The following is a 22,370-nucleotide window of genomic DNA, read 5'->3' on the forward strand; positions in this document are numbered from 1 at the left end:
TGCAAGCCTCCCCCTTTTCCCTCCAAACATAACGATGGTCAATATGGCTAAGCAGTTATATTTTTGTTTCATCAGACCAGAGGACATTTCTCCAAAAAGTACGATCTTTGTCCCCATGTGCATTTCAAAACCGTAGTCTGGCTTTTTTATGGCGGTTTTGGAGCAGTGGCTTCTTCCTTGCTGAGCGGCCTTTCAGGTTATGTCGATATAGGACTCGTTTTACTCTGGATATAGATACTTTTGTACCTGTTTCCTCCAGCATCTTCACAAGGTCCTTTGCTGTTGTTCTGGGATTGATTCGCACTTTTCGCACCAAAGTACGTTCATCTCTAGGAGACAGAACGCGTCTCCTTCCTGAGCGGTATGATGGCTGGGTGGTCCCATGGTGTTTATACTTGCGTACTATTGTTTGTACAGATGAACGTGGTATCTTCAGGAGTTTGGAAATTGCTCCCAAGGATGAACCAGACTTGTGGAGGTCTACAATTTTTTTTTTGAGGCGTTGGCTGATTTCTTTGGATTTTACCATGATGTCAAGCAAAGAGGCACTAAGTTAGGCCTTGAAATATTTCCACAGGTACACCTCCAATTGACTCAAATGATGTCAATTAGCCAATCAGAAGCTTCTAAAACTGTGACATACTTTTCTGGAATTTTCCATGCTGTTTAAAGGCAGTCAACTTTGTGTATGTAAACTTCTGACCCACTGGAATTGTGATACAGTGAATTATAAGTGAAATAATCTGTCTGTAAACAATTGTTGGAAAAATGACTTGTGTCATGCACAAAGTAGATGTCCTAACCGACTTGCCAAAACTATAGTTTGTTAACAAAATTGTGTTTTAATGACTCCAACCTAAGAGTATGTAAACATCCGACTTCAACTGCACATGGTTATCAAAACATCATGCCAGGGTAAGCCTACACGAAACACAGCCCTTATTTTAAGGGTTTCTAAAATCCCTATGTGAAAAATGAATGGTGGAAAAAAGATTGGAAACATTATCCTGTTTGACCGCTAGGTTTTATGGGTATTATGACACCTCCGCTGTGAGGCTCTATATTTGTACTTTAGCCATGATCATTTTCTGAAATCTTCATCTGTTCTGAATTGTCACACATATTCCAACTTTTAACATCACTCAAATTAACATGATCGGACTAAAGATTCTTGTGAACATGTTTTTTTTTCTCCAGTACTTTGTTCGGCAAAGTGCATCCTAACACAATTTGCACTACATCTAACACTTTACCAGAATCTACTAGCTACACAGTACACCGCAGTAACTCTCCTCTCCTGCAGAGTCCTGTTGCTAGCCTAATGTTTAATCTGGTGGTGTTGCAAATGGCACCCTATTCCCTTTATAGTGCACTACTTGGTCTGCCCTACCCTGGTCAAAAGTCATACAATATAAATGTAATATGGTGCCATTTTGGATGCAACCAGAGGTATGTTCTGGTGGCAGCTGTGTCCCTACTTTACCATACTCTACCTCTCTGAACTCACTAAACTCTCCAGCTAGCTACCTAAAAGCTGTTTTAAGCCTCACAGCCAACCCCATAGGATTACTGCTGTATAATGCACTCCAATTCAAACACTCACACAGTGCTTGAAGTGGACTGAAATAGATGCTCATTTTGGGTGTCTGTCCAAATGTTATTTTGGTGCCAGTGCTCGTCATATTTTGAAGCCATTATTCTATAAAAGGTGCCAGTACTCAAGCAGTATAATATTTGAGGTAAAGGTACTCTGTGTGTATTGGCCCAATTCAAGCACTGCATACAGTACGGCCTCGGAAGTTCCACACACCAATACTACCGCACACAGAATGGAGCATTTTCTCTCTTCTCAATCTTCCGCAGCATAGCCAGAGTTGGTTTGAATATGGCTGGCAGAGAGTAAACAAGTTCAGCACTTTTTATCTCCCAACAAACACGTTTCCTTCCTTCTTTGGAGTATAAACTCTTATAATCTCAGGGCCAACATCTGGTGTGCCACCAAATATCATTAAATGTTCTGAACCGTGTAGAAAAAAAAGTAATGGCTACTGGAGAGCTGCTGAGGCGACAGACACAAAGAGCGCATAGCTGATTCAGCCCCAATCTTACTCTTTCCCCCAGTCTCTCTCCCGTCCCTCTCTCCATCTCCATCTCTGCTTCCCACTCCATGTCTGACTTCTTCTATCCTTCATTATCCTCCCCCTCTCTCTTCTCTTCTTCCATCTCTCCCTCCATCTCTCCCTCTCTGTCCGATCTGACAGACACCCACACCCAAATGTGTTCCCGTCCATGCGGGTCATAACTGGGGTTACAGCAAGGTTGTTGCCGTCTAATGCAATGTTTTGTCAGAAAGGTCAAAGTTCAATGAAAAGACCTCGTGTATTGGTCTGAATAATGATGACAGTCTGGGCCAGCCTTGACAGACCTGATCATGGCAAAACATACCAACGGCATCCTACTGTGACACTTTCAGTATTTTGAAAGTTCTATATCTTGAAATCTTGATTGCTGACGTGCAAAACATTTTGGGACTGTATCAACAGTGGCTCTTATGCTTTAAAGTATCGGTACTGCAACCCAACCTTCAGATCAGAATGTGCATCTTTTCTCTTGCTTGCAAAAACGTGCCCTGGGAACGTTTTCATCATGAGGTTGGGTTGCAGTATAGTTATAAAGCAGATATAAATTAACTCACCCACTTTATTGTCTCCTCTTCCACATAATGTCTCGCCAGTCCTTAAATCCAAGCCCGTTGTCGTCCATGCAAGCGGGCAGGTCTTTAATAAAAACAGAACAGGAGAGAGAGAAAAACAATGTTGAGAGAACATAAAAAAAATAAAAAAAATAAATAACAGTTTTGTTTTAAAGGCAATTACACTGTTTACGGAATACGAAAATAAGACACTTAACTCTCAAACCAGAAATGCTTGGTTGGAGAGACATTCAATACTGTAACGTATTCAGCTAAGATGAGTTTCGCTAAAAGATCAAACCTGCGCTGTCTCAGTTCTCATCCCAAACGCGGTCCTTTGGGAAGCCGTGAGATATAGCATGAAAGAGAGAACATGCACGGAATCCGCCCCCGCCCCCCAAAAAGGTGAAGATAGAGCAAGCATTTAATTTTAAGCCTATTTGTGCTCCTTGAAATATATTTGGCAGTCTCTTCCTGCAGTCTCTTTTTGAGGAACTGCACTCAGTCCCAAATGTCATCAAATCAAAAATCAAATCAAATTTCATGTCACATGCGCCGAATACAACAGGTGTAGACCTTACAGTGACATGCTTACTTACAAGCCCTAAACCAACAATGCAGTTTTAATTGTCAATATGGGGGCGCTGTTTTCACTTTGTAAAAAATCGTTCCCAAATTAAACTGCCTCGTACTCAATTCTTGCTCGTACAATATGCATATTATTATTACCTTTGGATAGAAAACACTCTCTAGTTTCTAAAACCGTTTGAATTTTATCTGTGAGTAAAACAGAACTCATTTTGCAGCAAACTTCCTGTCGGGAAGTGAGAAATCTGAAATTGAGGGCTCTGTTCCAGGGTCAGTTTATACATTTGCATGGAATCTATGGGTCTACATGCACTGCATACGCCTTCCCCTAGATGTCAGTAGGCAGTGAGAATTGGAATGGGGTGTCTAGCTAGATCTGAGGCCGAACAAGAGCTCTTGGAACCGTGGGTGTAGTCTTTTCACCTTTTTTCTTGGCGCGAGACAGACCTCAGGATTGCTTTCTGAAAAGCTGCCGTTATAGGCCTTAGATATATCCGGCTCTGAATTTATTCGATATATGTGTTAAAAACATCATAAACTAGTTATATTAAACCGACTTATAGCAGTTTATATCAGTTGATTGCGATTTTCTGGAATTTCTTTGTCTTGCGTTATGGTGCGTTGGACACTGCTGCGCCACATGGCTAGGTTTGGCTGCTAATTCTACAGATGAAGAGGGCATTCTACAACCAAACAACGATTATTCTGGACAAAGGACAACGTGTACAAGATTCTGATGGAAGCTCATCAAATAGTAGGAACCATTTATGATATTATTTCGTATTTCTGTCGAAAAATGTTTAGACTATATTCTGCCCAGATTTCGGGCGCTGTTTCGCTGTAACGTAAGCTGTATGTCGTAATAAGGTTATTTTAAAAAATCTAACACAGCGGTTGCATTAAGAACTAGTGTATCTTTCATTTGCTGTCCAACCTGTATTTTTTAGAAAAGTATATGATTAGTTTTTTGATTAGATGATGTGAGTGTCAGAAATATATCCGGATTATTTTGGGCAGTTTGGCTAGTATTCACATTGTTCAACCACAAATTGTACCGCTAAATATGCACATTTTCGAACAAACTATATATGTATTGTGTAATATGATGTTATAGGACTGTCATCTGATGAAGTTTGAGAAGGTTAGTGAAAAAATGTATATCTTTTGCTGGTTTATTCGCTATCGCTAACGTTCCTTGATTGAATGCAGCTGTGTGGTAGGCTATTGTAGTAAGCTAATATATGGTGGCTGCAATGTAAAACTATGATTTATACCTGAAATATGCACATTTCTCTAACAAAACATATGCTATACAATAAATATGTTATCAGACTGTCATCTGAGGAAGTTGTTTCTTGTTTAGTAACTATTTATATCTTTATTTGGTAGAATTTGTGATAGCTACCTATGTAGTAAAAAAAATGGTGGAAATATGCGATTGGGTCTTTTGCTATCGTGGTTAGCTAATAGAAATACATATTGTGTTTTCCCTGTAAAACATTTAAAAATCGTAAATGATGGCTGGATTCACAAGATGTGTATCTTTCATCTGGTGTCTTGGACTTGTGATTTCATGATATTTAGATGCTAGTATTTACTTGTGGCGCTATGCTAGGCTATGCTAGTCAGCTTTTTTACTGATGAGGGTGCTCCCGGATCCGGGATGGTGACTCGTGAGAAGTTTTAAGAAAACACCAAAAAAGCGTAACAGATAAGAATGACAAATGATTAACTTCTTGCAACTATAGGGGGTGCTGTTTCGCATTAGCATAATTTTCTCTACAGATTAAACTGCCTAGTACTCAATTCTTGCTCGTACAATATGCATATTATTGTTATTATTGGATAGAAAACACTCTCTAGTTTCTATAGCCGTTTGAATTATGTCTCTGAGTGGAACAGAACTCATTCTACAGCACCTTTCCTCCCAGTGAGTGAGTTTTCAGAACTCTTGGCCTCTGGTTCCAGATCAGTTTTAAAGCCACTGTAGATCCTATGAGGATACAAACACTGCCCACGCCTTCCTCTAGATGTCAGTAAGTGGTGACAATTTGAATGGAGTCGATTGCGCAATCATTGGCTCTATAAATCACCAAATACCGGAAGTAGCGTTCCTTTGGACTCTGCGCTCAACGCAAGAAGGATATCTGACTGGCCTTTTTCCAAGCCTTGGTTTATCCAGTAATATAGTGTCGGTCATCTTTTTACTCGTTATAGGTGTTAGAAACATCATAAGGTAGTTCATTTAAACCGTTTTATAGCAATTTATATCCGTTTAGTGCGATTTTGAGGCATTGCTTTGTAATAGACTTTGAAGCTCCGGGCACGTTTCGGGGTCCCGGTCGTACGTTAGTGGGCATTTCGACGGACAAGTGGACATCTTTCGACCAAAAGAAGATTAGACCCAAGAAAGGATTCATTGCCCAATATTCTGATGGGAGAACAGCTCATAGTAAGAACAATTAATGATGATAAATCGTGTTTCTGTCGAAAAATGTTAAACGCTTATGCCGCCATTTTGTTTGCTATAGCTTCGCTTGGCGCAACCTGTATTGAAAAGTAGGGATAATTAAAAAAAATGTAATTCCGCGATTGTATTAAGAATTAAATTGTCTATCAATCGCTGTCCACCCTGTATTTTTTTGTCAAGTTTATGAGTATTTATGTATAAGACTAGATCACTGTCTAATATGGTGCACGACATTTTCTGACCAGCTGAGCTACTTTTGTCATTGTCTAACCATGATTTTGGTGGCTAAATATGCACATTTTCGAACAAACTCTATATGTATGTTGTAATATGATGTTACAGGAGTGTCATCTGAAGAATTCTGAGAAGGTTAGTGAAAAAATTAATATATTTTGGCGATGATAACGATATCGCTCTCTTTGGCTTGAATCAGTGCTCGGGTAACGTTTGCATATGTGGTATGCTAATATAACGATTTATTGTGTTTTCGCCGTAAAACACTTAGAAAATCTGAAATGTTGTCTGAATTCACAAGATCTGTGTCTTTCCATTGCTATGTGCTGTGTATTTTTAAGAAATGTTTTATGATGAATAAATTGGTAATACACGTTGCTCTCTGTAGTAATTCTATCTTTCATTAGGTGTCTTGGACTTGTGATTTAATGATATTTAGATGCTACTATTTAATTGTGACGCTATGCTAGCGATGCTAATCAGTGTGTGTGGGGGGGGGGTGCTCCCGGACCCGGGGTAGAGGCTCCTGAAAGGTTAAAGAGCAGCAGTAAATAACAATAGCAGGGCTATATACAGGGGGTACCGGTACAGAGTCACTGTGCGGGGGCACCTGTATCGAGGTAAAATAAACATGTAGGTAGAGTTATTAAAGTGACTATGCATAGATAATAACATAGAGTAGCAGAAGTGTTCCAAAGGGGGGAGTGGCAATGCAAATAGTCTAGGTAGCCATTTGATTAGCTGTTCAGGAGTCTTATGGTTTGGAGGTAGAAGCTATTTAGGAGCCTCTTGGACCTAGACTTGGCGCTCCGGTACCGCTTGCCGTGGGGTAGCAGAGAGAACAGTCTATGACTAGGGTGGCAGGAGTCTTTGACAATTTTTAGGGCCTTCCTCTGACACCACCTGGTACAGAGGTCCTGGATGGCAGGAAGCTTGGCCCCGGTGATCTACTGGGCCATAATCACTACCCTCTGTAGTGTCTTGTGGTTGGAGGCTGAGCAGTTGCCAGTTGGTGTGCTTGGACCATGTTAGTTTGTTGGTGATGTGGACGCCAAGGATCTTGAAGCTCTCAACCTGCTCCGCTACAGCCACGTCGATGAGAATGGGGGCGTGCTCGGACCTCCTTTTCCTGTAGTCCACAATCATCTTCTTCGTCTTGATCACGTTGAGGGATAGGTTAATGTCCTTGCACCACACGGTCAGAACTCTGACCTCCCTTCCACTGTTGTGTCATCAGCAAATTTAATGACGGTGTTGGAGTCGTGCCTGGCCGTGCAGTCATGAGTGAACAGGGATTACAGGAGGGGACTGAGCAAGCACCCCTGAGGGGCCCCCGTGTTGAGAATCAGCGTGGCGGATGTGTTGTTTGCTACCCTTACCACCTGGGGTCGGAGGGAGGTGTTTAGTCCCAGGGTCCTTAGCTTAGTGACGAGCTTTGAGAGCACTATGGTGTTGAACGCTGAGCTGTTGTCAGTGAATAGCATTCTCACATAGCTGTTCCTTTTGTCCAGGTGTGAAAGGGCAGTATGTGCAATAGAGTGCAATAGAGATTACATCATCTGTGGATCTGTTGGGGCGGTATGCAAATTGGAGTGGGTCTAGGGTTTCTGGGATTATAGTGCGGATGTGAGCCATGACCAGCCTTTCAAAGTATTTCATGGCTATTGACGTGAGTGCTATAGGTCGGTAGTCACTTAGGCAGGTTACCTTAGTGTTCTTGGGCACAGGGACTATGGTATTCTCCTCTCCCCTTCCATATTTAGTGCACTACGTTTAACTAGGTCTCTGATCAAAAGTAGTCCCCTATAAAAGGAATAGGGACCCATTTGAGATGCAGTCTCAGAGATGCAGACTAATTTTCTACAGACTGTGACTTCTTTAGTTTTGAGCAGTAAAGCAGACTGCCATTACCTAACTGCCATTCAATAGAAGACACGGCAATAAAATACTGTACAACATTCCCCATCAGTAGGAAAGCATATGCAAAGGGTGTGAGGAACGGCCTTAAAAGTGGGAAATCATTCTTTAATTAAATCTTAGATACAAGGAGAGGAAATGTGGGGGGAGAAGGGGATTGTGACAGGGGTATGGGGAGGGTCTGGCTGTGACAATGCTGGCTATTAGTAGTGCTCCTTGAGTGTGCCTCTCCTCTGCTCTCCTCTCCTCTGCCCTGCCCTCCTCTGCACTCCTCTCCCTGGTGTCTGATGCACCATGTCTGGGAGAAGACAATGTGGAAATGACAGACCCACACAATACCCTGAATCACCAGGGAAATCACATCCATGCACTCGAACACTCACCCCCTGATTAAAGTCCACCCGTCACCTGCCAGAACAGTGATGTGTGCATGCATTCGTGTCCGAGTGTACGTTTCAGTTTCATCCAATCCCAGAACAAATGTGACATGCTGATTAAACTGCCAGTGACTCTTTAAACTGTAATTATATCTCTTTCTCTGATCCTGTGCCTGTGCCCCCCCCCCCACCCGCAGACTCATTTCCCTTCCCACTATGGCCCTCTTCATTACATCACTTGTACTGGGCTAAGCACTGAGGTGGCACTGTGTACATCCCAAATGGCACCCTCTTCCCTATATAGTGCACTACCTTTGACGCACATTATAGGGGATCGGGTGCTATTTGGGATGCAGACAGGTGTTAGAAGGGGATGGGCTTCAAATCTGCAACCCTCATCCCCCCCCCCCCCCAATACACATACATTCACACACCTCCTGGAGCCAAATTAATACTTGTCAGTGAGTGTATGGATTTCACATTAGAGTGTGTGAATTAATTACGTGTGCCCTTCAGAGGTCTGCTACACCAGTTTGGGGGCTGACAGCTCCAGACCAAAACTCAAAGCCCTGCATTTACATTACAAATATACTCTTTCTCTACTGTACATGATGGCTCAGTGCTGTACTCATTAGTAAGACTCAACAGATGTTGAGCTTCATGTCATAGTTTCCGTAGTTTCAACGGTTTGAGTAAAGTTTGGTTGATTAAACACTGATGTGACTTCACACTGTTCGCCGTTTTTGTAATTTTATCAGTAACTTACTGTATTAATCAACAGTATGATACTGTATGAACTGAATACAGTAGATTACTGAATACAGACCCCACCCCTTCCCCTCCCCCAACACATACACATTGTGGCCTGACGGACTGAATGGACTGACAGATTCATTTTTGATTGTTTTTGTTTGGATGAACATATGGTTTGCCTAATTTGAATTGATGACTTATTGCTTTAACTGTTTATTATTTGGATTTTTTAAAATTAATTATGGATTCAATTGTAACTTTTTTGAACATTCTAAACTTTAATGATTTTTGAAAAAAAAACTAATAAATTGACCTTTAATGGTTGAGTGGCTAGCCTTTTGATCTGTTTTGCCCTGTAGTTAGTGATGGGGAAACGAAGCTTCCTGAAGCATTGAGCAGTTCCAGCCAATTGTGTCAAAAATAGGTTCATTACTCGAGGCTTTGATCAACACTAGTGGCACCTTCATGACCTGGCCACTGTAAATTGGTATAGAATCAGCTTGATCCCCTCTGTCGAGGATGCTTTGAACTTACTTTTTATATTTTCAGTGGTATTATTACCAAACATGACCACATAAAGACTGGTTCAGCCACTGGTTCGACTGTGATCTGGTAGAGTTACTCTACCATTTGGCGAAAGACAATTACTCCAGCTGACTGGCTATCGTTCAGGCAAATGAGGCTATCCGGAAGGCCAGTTAGTTCCTTTAAGGAGCAGTTCTATTTCTGTGGGTCTAACCCCAAGACGTTCTGGACAACGGTGAAAGACCTGGAGAATAAACCCTCCTCCTCACAGCTGCCCATGTCCATTAATGTTGATGATGTGGTTGTTACTGACAAGGAGCGCATGGCTGAGCTCTTTAATCATCACTTCATTAAGTCAGGATTCCTATTTGACTTAGCCATACCTCCTTGCCCGTCCAACACTTCCTTATCTCCCAGCCCTCCTAATGCGACTAGCCCTGATACCCTGACTACCCTGACTACTACTCGCATCGCATACGCGAGCGTTGCAAAATAAATTTAGCAATATATGTTATTCAATTATTGCACCCACACTGCTCAAGCGCCAACGAGCGTCTGTGTTGCCAAGGGCTAAAATAGAAGTCATTCCTATTTCTGACGCAGATCGCGCTGCAAGTCCTGCCTCTCCCATCTCCACATTGGTTTATAGAAGCAGGTACCCACGTGCCATCTCCTCATTGGTTATACCCACATGGGTGATTGAAAGACGAACTGTTTTGCCGGTTGTCATGGTAATACTATGAAAGTGTAGATGCCAATCACCATATAAGTTCTTAGAAGAAAAAGCCTGGGAGGAGATATGACTAGAAACGATTCGGTTGACCGTTTTATGTGTGGATTAATTCTCGTAGAGGACCTTGTGCATTTCAGGTAAAATAACAACTCAATGTTTATATCCCAGCAACAGCAAGCTAGCTAAATAGGACAAATTAGCTAGCAAGTGCAAGCTAACTAGCTAAATTGCCATACATGTTTAATGCATTTCGACCTGTATCCAAATGAATGTCATTGGTTCAGAGTTTTTGATATTTTAACCTGCATGTCGTGATCGCGTTTGGTGTGGGGGACAAAATACATTTATGCATGATAGCGCACGCATGCAGCCGGTTTGGGTTCCGTGTGATGCTCCTCCCTCTCTTCCTCCTGCCCCGCTACACAGTTTCTCCTTAAACTTGACCCCAAAAATCCATCTGGGTCAGATGGTCTAAATTCTTTCTTCTTTAAGGTTGCTGCCCCTATCATCACAGAGCCTATCACTGACATTTTTAACCTGTTTCCCCTCTCTGGGGATGTTCCTATTGCTCTTGAAGGCAGCCACGGTGTGTCCTTAAATATAAAGGGGAGATCAAGCTGATCCTAACTGTTATAGCCACATTTATATCTTGCCCTGTTTATCAAAAGTGTTGGGAAAACATAGTCAATAATCAACTGACTGGCTTTCTTGATGTCTATAGTAATCTCTCTGGTATGCAATCTGGTTTCCGCCCAGGTTATGGATGTGTCCCTGCAACCTTAAAGGTCCTAAATGTCATCATTGCCCTTGATTCTAAGCAATGTTGTGCTGCTATTTTTATTGGCTTGGCCAAAGCTTTTGATACGGTAGACCATTCCATTTTTGTGGGTCGGATAAGGAGTATTGGTGTCTCCAAGGGGCGTTTGGCCTGGTTTGCTAACTACCTCTCTCAAAAAGGGCAGTATATGAAGTCCGAACATCTGCTTTCTCAACCACTGCCTGTCACCAAGGGAGTACCCCAAGGCTCGATCCTAGGCCCCACGCTATTCTCAATTTACATCAACAACATAGCACAAGTAGTAGGAAACTCGCTCACCCCTTTATATGCAGATGATACAGTCTTATACTCAGCTGGCCCCTCCCCAGATTTTGTGTTAAACGCTCTACAACAAAGTTTTCTTTGTGTCCATCAAGCTTTCTCTACCCACATCAAAATGGTACAGTACAATTCTTTATATGATTAAACCACTGATTTGACGTTGCTGACTCTTCTCATCTGCAGTTAAAATAGACTTACAGGACTGGTGCACTGGATTCTTAATGTCATCCTATTTTAATCACCAAATATTTATACAAATCTGGAATTATTTTAATCACCAGATATTTGGATATATTTAGAATGAGATTTTTTGTTTTGGCATTTTCTCCATGTAGAGTTATGCAGTATTCGTCTCTGTTTGACAGTGTAATATTAGCGCATCATAGTACTCATTTTGTCCCATCACCCTGTGAGTTTTGCCAATAAGTTTATTGAGTTTTTCCAATGGTTGACATAATTTTCACTGATGGGATAAGGTCTTATAGAAAATGCCCCCCTTGGTGAGGGGGTCTGTAAAGACAGACAGTGAGTTTCCAAAGTAGTGCAATGTCAGTCTAATCTGCATCCCAAATTACAGCCTATACCATATTTAGTGCACCATAGCCCTGGTCAAAAGTAGTGGACTAAATAGGGAATAGGGTGCCATTTGGGACTAACTCTAAAATGAACTTACTGGGTCTTACTGAGTCATCATAGAAGAGGGTCTGTCTGTGGAGAAGCTTGTTGGAACGGCCAGAGGCTAAATCTAAATCCCCCTTTTCTGTCAATAATTCTCTGCTTTTTCACAGCCTTGCTAATCCTCTTTCTGACTCGCCTCTTTTCATCACCACAACAGCTGCCTCAAACAATCAGGCAAAAGCAGTCATGCCATGTGTGTGTGTGCGTGTCAGACTATCTTCATATCGCAATATTTTGATCTATACTGAACAAAAATGAAAATGTTAACATGTAAAGTGTTGGTTCCATGTTTCATGAGCTGAAATAAGATCCCAAATAACATTTCCCATACGCACAAAAAGCTTATTTCTCTCAAATTTGTTTACATCCTTGTTAATGAGCATTTATCCTTGCCAAGATAATCCATCTACCTGACAGGTGTGGCATATCAAGAAGCTGATTAAACAGCATGATCACTACACAGGTGCACTTGTGCTGGGACACTAAAATGTGCATTTCTTTCACACAACAAAATGCCACAGATGTCTCAAGTTTTGAGGGAGCGTGCAATTGGCATGCTGACTGCATGAATGTCCACCAAAGCTGTTGCCAGATAATTGATTGTTCATTTCTCTACCATAAGCCGCCTCCAACGTCATTTTTGAGAATTTGGCAGTACGTCCAACCAGCCTCACAACCGCAGACCACTTGAAACCACGCCAGCCCAGGATCTCCACATCCTTTACCTGCGGAATCGTCTGAGACCAGCCACCCGGACATCTGATGAAACTGAGGAGTATTTATGTCCGTATTAAAGCCTTTTGAGGGGGAAACTAATTCTGATTGGCTGGACCTGGCTCCCAAGTGGGTGGTCCTATGCCCTCCCAGGCCCAACCATGGCTGAAACCCTGCCCAGTCATGTGAAATCCATAGATTAGGGCCTAATTCACTTCTGTCAATTAACTGATTTTGTTATATGAACTGTAACTTAGCAAAATCCTTCAAATTGTTGCATGTTGAATTTATTTTTTTGTTCAGTATAGATGTGGGTCAGTACGCAGCAGACAGAGAGGGAGACAGTAGTGAAACACAGAGGGACATTGACAAGTAAACAGAATGATAAGTGTGCTCAGCGCCCCCTTAATTCATAGCAAATTGACTTACAGTACTCCAGCATAGACCATAACATTAAAGCCCTCGAAAGTCAAGATATCCCATAGTATGGGAACATAATAAAATGCACTGTAAACAAATCCTGAAGTTTGAATAATGGATCTGAGCCCATAGCTGTACAGTGTGGAGATTATGCATGGAGCTAGGCAGCCAGAAAAGCAGGGAGGAGGCTTAGGCCTGGTTGTGCTGACTCAGTGTTGGTGTAGTATAGCTGGGGCTTGGGGGGTTAATGCAGCTGGGGGCAAAGGTCTGATCCATGTCCCACCGGTAGCCATCAAGACTTTAAAGAGTCCAAACGGCCATCTCCACTCGGCTCAGACTCACTGGGCAGCCCAGAAGTCCCAGCTCACAGGTCAAATTTATGTCATCTTTTATGAATCGCGCTTGCATTGATTGTGCCTGAATAGATTCATGAATACAGCCCTAATTCCGTATCACACCGAAACATATGCTTATTTTTTCAAAGGCAGTGATTTCCCGACTTTTATGTAAAGCGTTTTTGTCTCTCTCTCCTCCTCTCCCCTATCATTCTCTCCTCTCTCTTTTCTCGCCTTCAATCTCTCACTCTCATTTTGCATAGAGGGTCACAGTCATTTTCCCTTCAGATAGATTTCAATTTTTTTGCATAGTGATGAATTATTCAAAGTCCTGCACATGTGAGCGCTGCAATCAACTAACAGGAAGGAGCAGTACACGGAGAGTGACTTCCGAAACTTAAGTCTCAAAAGATTTTTGTCTGACACCTACAATTTATTTCGGATTAGATACCATAGTGCAACACATTGTAATTGGCTAGGCCTATAGAATGCCTCAATAGAACTACACTACAAAAGGTGAATGGCCACCATTTTTTGTGCATTTACTATGTTACATATTCACTTGCAAAAGTGCTATTGGTTTTTTCCATTCATGCATTTCCCAGTTTGTTTATTAATTTATGAATACACATGTTGATCCTTTTAATGATTCCCTCTCACTAGTCTCTATTTCCGTTCTTGTCTTTAAGAGTTGTGTGTGTTAGGCACCCCAGCAGAGCGTGAAATTCAGATCCTCCCCTACAGTGGCGCGCTGACGCTGGGTGACAGAAGAGAGACAGAACATCTCATCTGTCTGAGTCTCTGTCACTCTCGACTCAAAACACTGTGTTTACATCTTCACATAAAGTATAGCTACTGCTAACGGCTGCTACTACTGCTATATAGTGTAGTAGGCTATGAATAAGGTTGCAAAGGGTCGGAAACTTTCCAGAAAATTTCCGTAAATTTTTCATGGGAAGTTAAGCCCGGGGATTTGGAGAATTTTGCTTAAATTCGTTAAAAAAAGTTTGCTTATGACAGTGAACCGTTTTTGTGGGATACACATAAGGCAATTCTAAGCCTTGTGGTATATTTTGGTTAAACTATACTCAATTCAATGGAATTGCAACCCTCTGCATGCACAATGCATTCTTCCATCACATGTGCAGTGCACTCTTCCATCACATGTACAGCTGCTTCTCAAGATCTGGGATGGTATTGAGATGCTATTGAGCCCACACTACTACACTGTCTGAGCCAAGGACTACATGCTTTCTTAGTTTTGATTACAATACTGAGTGGGGTGAATATATTTTATATGACATACATGATTGTTTGTTAACTAGTAAATAATAGACTACAGCAAAGTGTGTATAAATCATTTTTGACTTGATAACAATTTCTGCTAGTTAGATTTTGCTACCATGTCTGTTTTAGCTTGCTTGAGCCTGCTAACTGAGGAGTGTTAATTCACCTGTTTCCATACAGGTTCCATTTTTAAACATTTATCTTACAAAGGAGTTGTTTAATCTAACTGCTTAACTCTTTATCTGTACATGGAATTGTATTGTTTTAAATAATTCCCCCTAATTTTTACAGGAAAATGCCACGGGCACTATCTGATGTGTGGACACATTTCCATGCAGCTAATGTAGAAGGAAAAGCTGTGTAAAGTTGCAAATACTGTGCAAAATTATATGTGAAGAATGCAACAAGCAACCTCTGACAAAAGTCCCTCTACTTCTATTCGAGGTGAAAATTATGAATCAGACACCTTATCGATAGCAACAGCTCATGGTCCTCCTGGAATCAGAAGTTATTTTGACTCAATGGAGGAACGTAGTCATAGAAATGCTGATGAATGTCCTGCTCGAGCTGTGTATGCAACTGGTTCACCTCTGATGCTCACAGGCAATGTGTATTGGAAGAGATTTCTGAATGTTCTTCGCCCAGCATACATCCCTCCAAACAGACATGCTTTATCTATTAATTTGCTGGATGCAGAGTTCAACAGAGTTCAAGTGAAGGTCAAGCAAATCATAGAGAAAGCAGACTGTATTGCAATCCTCTCTGATGGGTGGTCGAATGTTCGTGGGCAAGGAATAATTAACTACATCATCTCCACCCCTCAACCAGTATTCTACAAGAGCACAGACACAAGGGACAACAGACACACCAGTCTCTACACTGCAGATGAGCTGAAGCAGTCATCAATGACCTTGGACCACAGAGGTATTTGCACTGGTGTCAGACAATGCCGCAAACATGAAGTCCTCTTGGTCTAAACACACCTATTGGCTCTGTTGCTCATGCATTGAATCTGCTCCTCAATGACATCATGGCACTGAAAAAAACGGATACACTACGAGAGAGCCAAGGAAATGGTTAGGTATGTGAAGGGTCATCAAGTGATAGCAGCAATCTACAAAGCAAAGTGAGAAGAATAAGAGCACCACATTGAAGCTGCCCAGCAACACCCGTTGGGGTGATGTTGTCATCATGTTTGACAGTCTCCTGGAGGGGAGGAAGTCTCTCCAAGAAATGGCCATATCAGTCTGCCGATATGGACAGCCCCATCAAGAGGATCCTCCTGGATGATGTATTTTGGGAGAGGGTGGTAAGCAGCCTGAAACTCCTGAAACCTACAGCCGTAGCCATTGCATGAATTGAGGGAGTCAATGACATCCTGTCTGATGTTCAGACTGCTTGCAGATGTAAGAGAAGAAATTCGTATTGCCCACTTCACTATTGCTGCAAGCAGAGGAAACTGCAGTTCTGAAATAAATCAAAAAGCATGAAGACTTCTGCCTGAAGCCCATACACGCCGCAGCGTACATGTTGGACCCCAAGTATGCTGGCAAGAGCATCCTGTCTGGTGCAGAGATCAACAAGGCCTATAGTGTCATCAGTATCCTGTCTCACCACTTTGGCCTGGATGAGGGCAAGGTTCTCGAGAGTCTGGCGAAGTACATTTCCAAGGAAAGGCTTTGGGATGAAGATGCAATATGGCAGTCGTGCCAACATATCTCATCAGCCACCTGGTGGAAGGGACTTTGTGGATCTGAGGCTCTTTCCCCTGTTGCCTCCATCATCCTGCAAATCCTACCATCAGCCGCCTCAGAGTGCAACTGGTGCTTGTTTGGGAACACACACCAAAGCATGCAACAGGCTGACCAATACAAGTGTTGAAAAATTGGTTGCCATCCAGGCAAATTTCAGGCTTTTTGAGCCTGACAACAAGTCATCCTCAACAAGGTTGGAAAGTGACAGTGAAGATGATATCTCATAATCTGATGTTCAAGAGGTGGACATTGAAGAGGTCCAGGGACAAAACATGGAAGCCTGTGAGGAAGAGAACCAAAGCTTTAGTTTCTAGACTATCATTTTACAGATGTATGTTGAAAATGTTTTTGGGAGCTGCAATGGATCATTGGGGATCATTCAATATTATATTTTGTTGTTCAGTGACATCATCCCATGTGAAGAGTCAACTCATTTAAAGTTAAATTCGTAACTATATGTATTATTTTTTTCTATTGGAAGGATTTAATAATTCGTAATTATGTCTACTTATGATAAAATGTTTATGTTTCTGCCTCCATATGATATGGTAAAATATATCCAATACAAAAGACATCTACATTTAAATGGTATTAATATTAATTTGCATATATTTTGTTAATTCCCATATATTCCCATTAATTCCCAAGGAAAGTTTCCACCTCTGAATATTCCCCAAAATATGCAACCCTAACTATGACCACTAGTACTTATTTTAATTGAATTTATTTACACCACAAGTAAAAATCTATACACTTGTAGTTGACAGAATTAAAAAGCTATCAAGGAAATGTTGTACATATTTCACAATACAACCTTGTCATTGGTAAAGCATCCCACCATTGAGGCTCTGTGACCTGGCCTTGACCTGTGTCTGCATCCCGCGGCTTGCCACCCTACCTGCTGAGCAGGGGGCGGATGGGCGGACCACTATCTGCTATTCCATCCCCTCAACACCAAGGACGTCTAATGCTAGGACTTAGCATGAAGACCAGGGATGGTCAAAGAAGAAGACGTGACAAAGAAGTGTCTAACAGTGACAAAGTGTCTAACTCCTATAGAGCTGCACTAGAACTGATAAAGGCAGAGATTGTGCCTTTAAAGGAGGATTCTGACTTGTAGGTGACAGGCTGTGCAAGGCTGCAGTGAGATCAGTCACCAAAATCAACAGTCAGCAGACAAGGCCAATGATCTCCAGGCAAATCATGCCTGCTATGCAGCTTGTAGTTAAATTACTAGCAGCTGGTATTTTAAAAGACATGCAAATATTTTTGTTAGAGTAAGAAGTGTGCTCACTGATTGAGTGAGAACATATACGGAGCCCAAAATGGCACCCAATCCCATATATAATGCAGAGAGCTCTGGTCAAAAGTAGTACTTTATGCTTGGAATAGGGTACCATTTGGGATGCAGAACGAGAAGGATCGCAAGTCGGGACCAATCAAATGCTAACAAACACCATGCCCGCCAATTATTAAACCTCACTCAGTCTTAATTCACTTTTGCTTTCAGCCTCCATTAATGTTCCCTCCCCAAACAATTTGGCACTGAGCAAATTTCAGGTCTGCAGAGCGCAAACTTGAATGTTGAGGAAATTCCAATCAAATTTTATTGGTCACATACACGTGATTAGCAGATGTAATTGCTGGTGTAGCGAAATTTTTGTGCTTCTAGCTCCGACAGTGCAGTAATATCTAACAAGTAATATCTAACAAATTACACAACATACAGTATACACACAAATCTAAGTAGGAATGAATTAGACTACCGTAATTTCCGGACTATAAGCCGCTACTTTTTTCCCACGCTATGAACCTTGCGCTTTATACAATGACGCGGCTAATTTATGGATTTTTCCCACTTTCACAAATTCATGCCGCCAAAAAACTGAGCACCGTCACATAATGTGACGTAAATCAAGCGCGCTCAAACTTTCCATCATTCTGATTACGGTAGTCATTTTGTCACCCTCATCATGGCAAATACACGGAGAAATGCATATGATGCAGCTTTCAATTTGAAGGCGATCGATCTGGCTGTTGGAAAAGGAAATAGTGCTGCTGCACGGGAGCCTTAATGAGTCGATGATAAGACGTTGGAAACAGCAGCGTGAGAAACTGACTTAGTGCAAAAAGACAAAAGTTTTCAGAGGAAAGAAAAGCAGATGGCCCGAACTAGAAAATGAGGCTTGGATGAGTTTGCCTCCGGATGAAAGTGAGGAGAGAGCAATGAAAACGATCCAACATCAGATGAAGCAATTCTGAGGCTATTCAACTCCGACACCAAAGGAGATGACTTCAGTGGTTTCAGTGCACAGGAGGAAGATAGTGACCAAGGACTTTCTTGGTAGGCTACTGTTTACTGCTATTTAAAAAAAAAAATGTTACAAGCCTGTTTCTTTAAAGCCTATTTATTTTTGTTACAAGCCGTGTTTCGTTAAAGCCTATTTATTTTTGTTACAAGCCGTGTTTCGTTTAAAGGCTGTGTAAAGTTCATTTGTTTCAATGTACCGGTAGGCACCTGCGGCTTATAGACACGTGCGGCTTATTTATGTACAAAATAAAATAAAAAATTAAATTCAGTGGGTGCGGCTTATATTCAGGTGCGCTTAATAGTCCAGCAATTACGGTATATACATATGGACGAGCGATGTCGGAGCGTAACGGACTAAGTTACAGTAGAATAGTATAGAATACAGTATATACATATGATATGAGTAATGAAAGAAATATAAAAATTATTAAGTGACCAAGAGACCGTAGAATAGTATAGAACACAGTATATACATATGGGATATGTAAACATTAATAAAGATATAAATAGCCACTAACCAAGAAACAACTTCATCAGATGACAGTCTGATAACATATTTATTGTATAGCATATGTTTTGTTAGAAAGATGTGCATATGTCAGGTATAAATCATAGTTTACATTGCAGCTACAATCAGAAATTGCACCGAAAGCAGCCATAATAATTACAGGCACCAACGTCAAATACCTAATTACTCATCATAAAACATTTCTGAAAAATACATAGTGTACAGCAAATGAAAGACAGGCATCTTGTGATTCCAGCCAATATTTCCGATTTATTAAGTGCTTTACAGCGGAAAAAAATGTAGCGTTGTATTAGCTTACCACAATAGCCAGAAACACTTGGGCGCCGACGACTACGACAGATATATGAAATAGCATCATAAAATGTTTCTTACTTTTGCTGATCTTCCATCAGAATGTTGGACAAGGTGTCCTTTGTCCAGAACAGTCGTTGTTTGGATTTAGAACGGCAACTTTCCCTCTTCATTTAGCAAGCGCGCTAGCCTAGTGGCACAAAGCTCTCCATGTCAACAAACGGGAGAGAACGGAACACGGCAAAACTCCCGAAAAAATTTCAATCATCTGATGAAACTATATTGAAAAAACATACTTTACGATGATATGGTGACATGTATCAAATAAAATCAAAGCCGGAGATTGTAGTCGCCTATAACGGCAGCTAAACAAAAGGCAATCCCACTGTCCACCTCGCGCTCTTCAGAGTACCGAAAATGAGGGACACGTCATTCCAAGATGATGTGTTCCATCTCAGACCAAGATAATCACCTCATTTCTTCTCTCACAGCCTCTTGACACCCAGGGGAAGGTGTATGACGTGCATGTATACTAATAGGTCTCGTGCCCATTTATAGGCAGGAAGAAGAACTGAGCATCGATTTCAGACTTTCTACTTCCTGGTCAGGAAATGTGCTGCAGAATGAGTTCTGTTTCACTCAGAGAAATAATTCAAACGGTTTTAGAAACTAGATAGTGTTTTCTATCCAATAGTAATAATAATATGCATATTGTACGAGCAAGAATTGAGTACGAGGCCGTTTGAAATGGGCACCTTTTATCTGGCTACTCAATACTGCCCCTTGCAGCCCAAACAGGTTAACAGTCTGATGGCCTTGAGATAGAACCTGTTTAACAGTCTCTCGGTCCCAGCTTTGATGCACCTGTACTGACCTCACCTTCTGGATGATAGCGGTGTGAACAGGCAGTGGCTCGGGTGGTTGATGTCCTTTGGTGATCTTTTTGGCTTTCCTGTGACATTGGGTGCTGTAGGTGTCCTGGAGGGCAGGTAGTTTGCTCCCGGTAATGCGTTTCAGCAGACCGCACCACCCTCTGGAGAGCCATGCGGTTGCGGGAGGTGCAGTTGCCGTACCAGGCAGTGATACAACCCGACAGGATGCTTGCAATTGTGCATCTGTAAAAGTTTGTGGGTTTTAGGTGACAAGTTAAATTTCTTTAGCCTCCTGATGTTGAAGAGGTGCTGTTGCGCCTTCACCACACTGTCTGTGTGGGTGGTCCATTTCAGTTTGTCAGTGATGTGTACGCCAAGGAACTTGAAGCTTTCCGCCTTCTCCACTGCGGTCCTGTTGATGTAGATAGGGGGTGCACCCTCTGCTGTTTCCTGAAGTCCACGATCATCTCCTTTGTTTTGTTGACGTTGAGTGAGAGGTTGTTTTCTAGGCAAAACACTCCCAGAGCACTCACCTCCTCCTTGTAGGCTGTCTCGTCATCGTTGGTAATCAAGCCTACTACTGTTGTGTCATCTGCAAACTTGATGATTGAGTTGGAGGCGTGCTTGGCCACGCAGTCATGGGTGAGCAGGGAGTACAGGAGGAGGCTATGCACCCTTGTGGGGCACCAGTGGTGATGTTTTCTACCTTCACCACCCGTGAGCGGCCCGTCAGGAAGTCCAGGACTCAGTTGCATAGAGTGGGGTTCAGACCCAGGGCCTCGAGCTTAATGATGAGCTTGGAGGGTACTATGGTGTTGAATGCTGAGCTATAGTCAATAAACAGCATTCTTACATAGGTATTCCTCTTGTCCAGATGGGATAGGGCAGTGTGCAGAGTGATGGCAATTGCATCGTCTGTGGATCTATTGGGGTGGTAGGCAAATTAAAGTGGGTCTAGGGTGGCAGTTAAGGTAGAGGTGATATTATCCTTGACTAGTCTCTCAAAGCACTTCAAGATGACAAAGGTAAGTGCTAAGGGCGATAGTCATTAAGTTCAGTTATCTTTGCCTTCTTGTGTACAGGAAGAATAGTGGCCATCTTGAAGCATGTGGGGACAGCAGACTGGGATAGGGAGAGATTGAATATGCCCGTAAACACACCAGCCAGCTGGTCTGCGCATTCTCTGAGGACGCGGCTATGGATGCCGTCTGCGAGGGTTAACACGTTTTACTCACGTCGGCCACGGAGAAGGAGAGCCCACAGTCCTTGGTAGCGGACCACGTAGGTGGCACTGTGTTATCCTCAAAGCGAGCAAAGAATGTGTTTAGCCTGTCCAGAAGCAAGACGTCAGTCTCGGCGACGTGGCTGGTTTTCCTTTTCTAGTCCGGGATGGTCTGTAGTCCCTGAGCCGTTGAACTGCGACTCCACTTTCTCTCTATACTGATGTTTAGCTTGTTTGATTGCCTTGTGGAGTGAATAACTACACTGTTTATTTTCTGCCATATTACCAGTCGCCTTGCCATGGTTAAATTAAGTGGTTCGCGCTTTCCACATTTTCTGGTTAGGGTAGGTTTTAATAGTCACAGTGGGTACTCCATCTCCTATATACTTCCTTATAAACTCTGTCACTGTATCTGTGTATACGTCTCGATTCTTTTCGCAAGCTACCCAGATCATATCCCAGTCCACGTGATCAAAACAATCCAGAAGCCTGGATTCCGATTGGTCAGACCAGCGTTGAATAGTACGAAGTACGGGCACTTCCTGTTTGTTTCTGCCTATAGGTTCCGG

At 42.2% G+C, this 22,370-nt stretch overlaps 1 protein-coding gene across 4 annotated transcripts in view; it reads right to left on the reverse strand.

The window, feature by feature from the left end:
• dlgap1b (discs, large (Drosophila) homolog-associated protein 1b) overlaps positions 1–22,370 on the reverse strand; it is a 302,250-nt gene that overhangs the window by 201,062 nt on the left and 78,818 nt on the right. For 3 of the 4 annotated variants that reach the window (XM_055929200.1, XM_055929198.1, XM_055929201.1), the window contains exon 2: positions 2,696–2,777. The gene's annotated coding sequence lies outside the window, so the exon portion shown is untranslated. The remainder of the gene's footprint in view (positions 1–2,695; positions 2,778–22,370) is intronic. The other variant, XM_055929199.1, reaches the window with a different exon arrangement.

Source organism: Salvelinus fontinalis, chromosome 7 (genome assembly GCF_029448725.1).
Source record: "Salvelinus fontinalis isolate EN_2023a chromosome 7, ASM2944872v1, whole genome shotgun sequence".
Classification (NCBI taxonomy): domain Eukaryota; kingdom Metazoa; phylum Chordata; class Actinopteri; order Salmoniformes; family Salmonidae; genus Salvelinus; species Salvelinus fontinalis.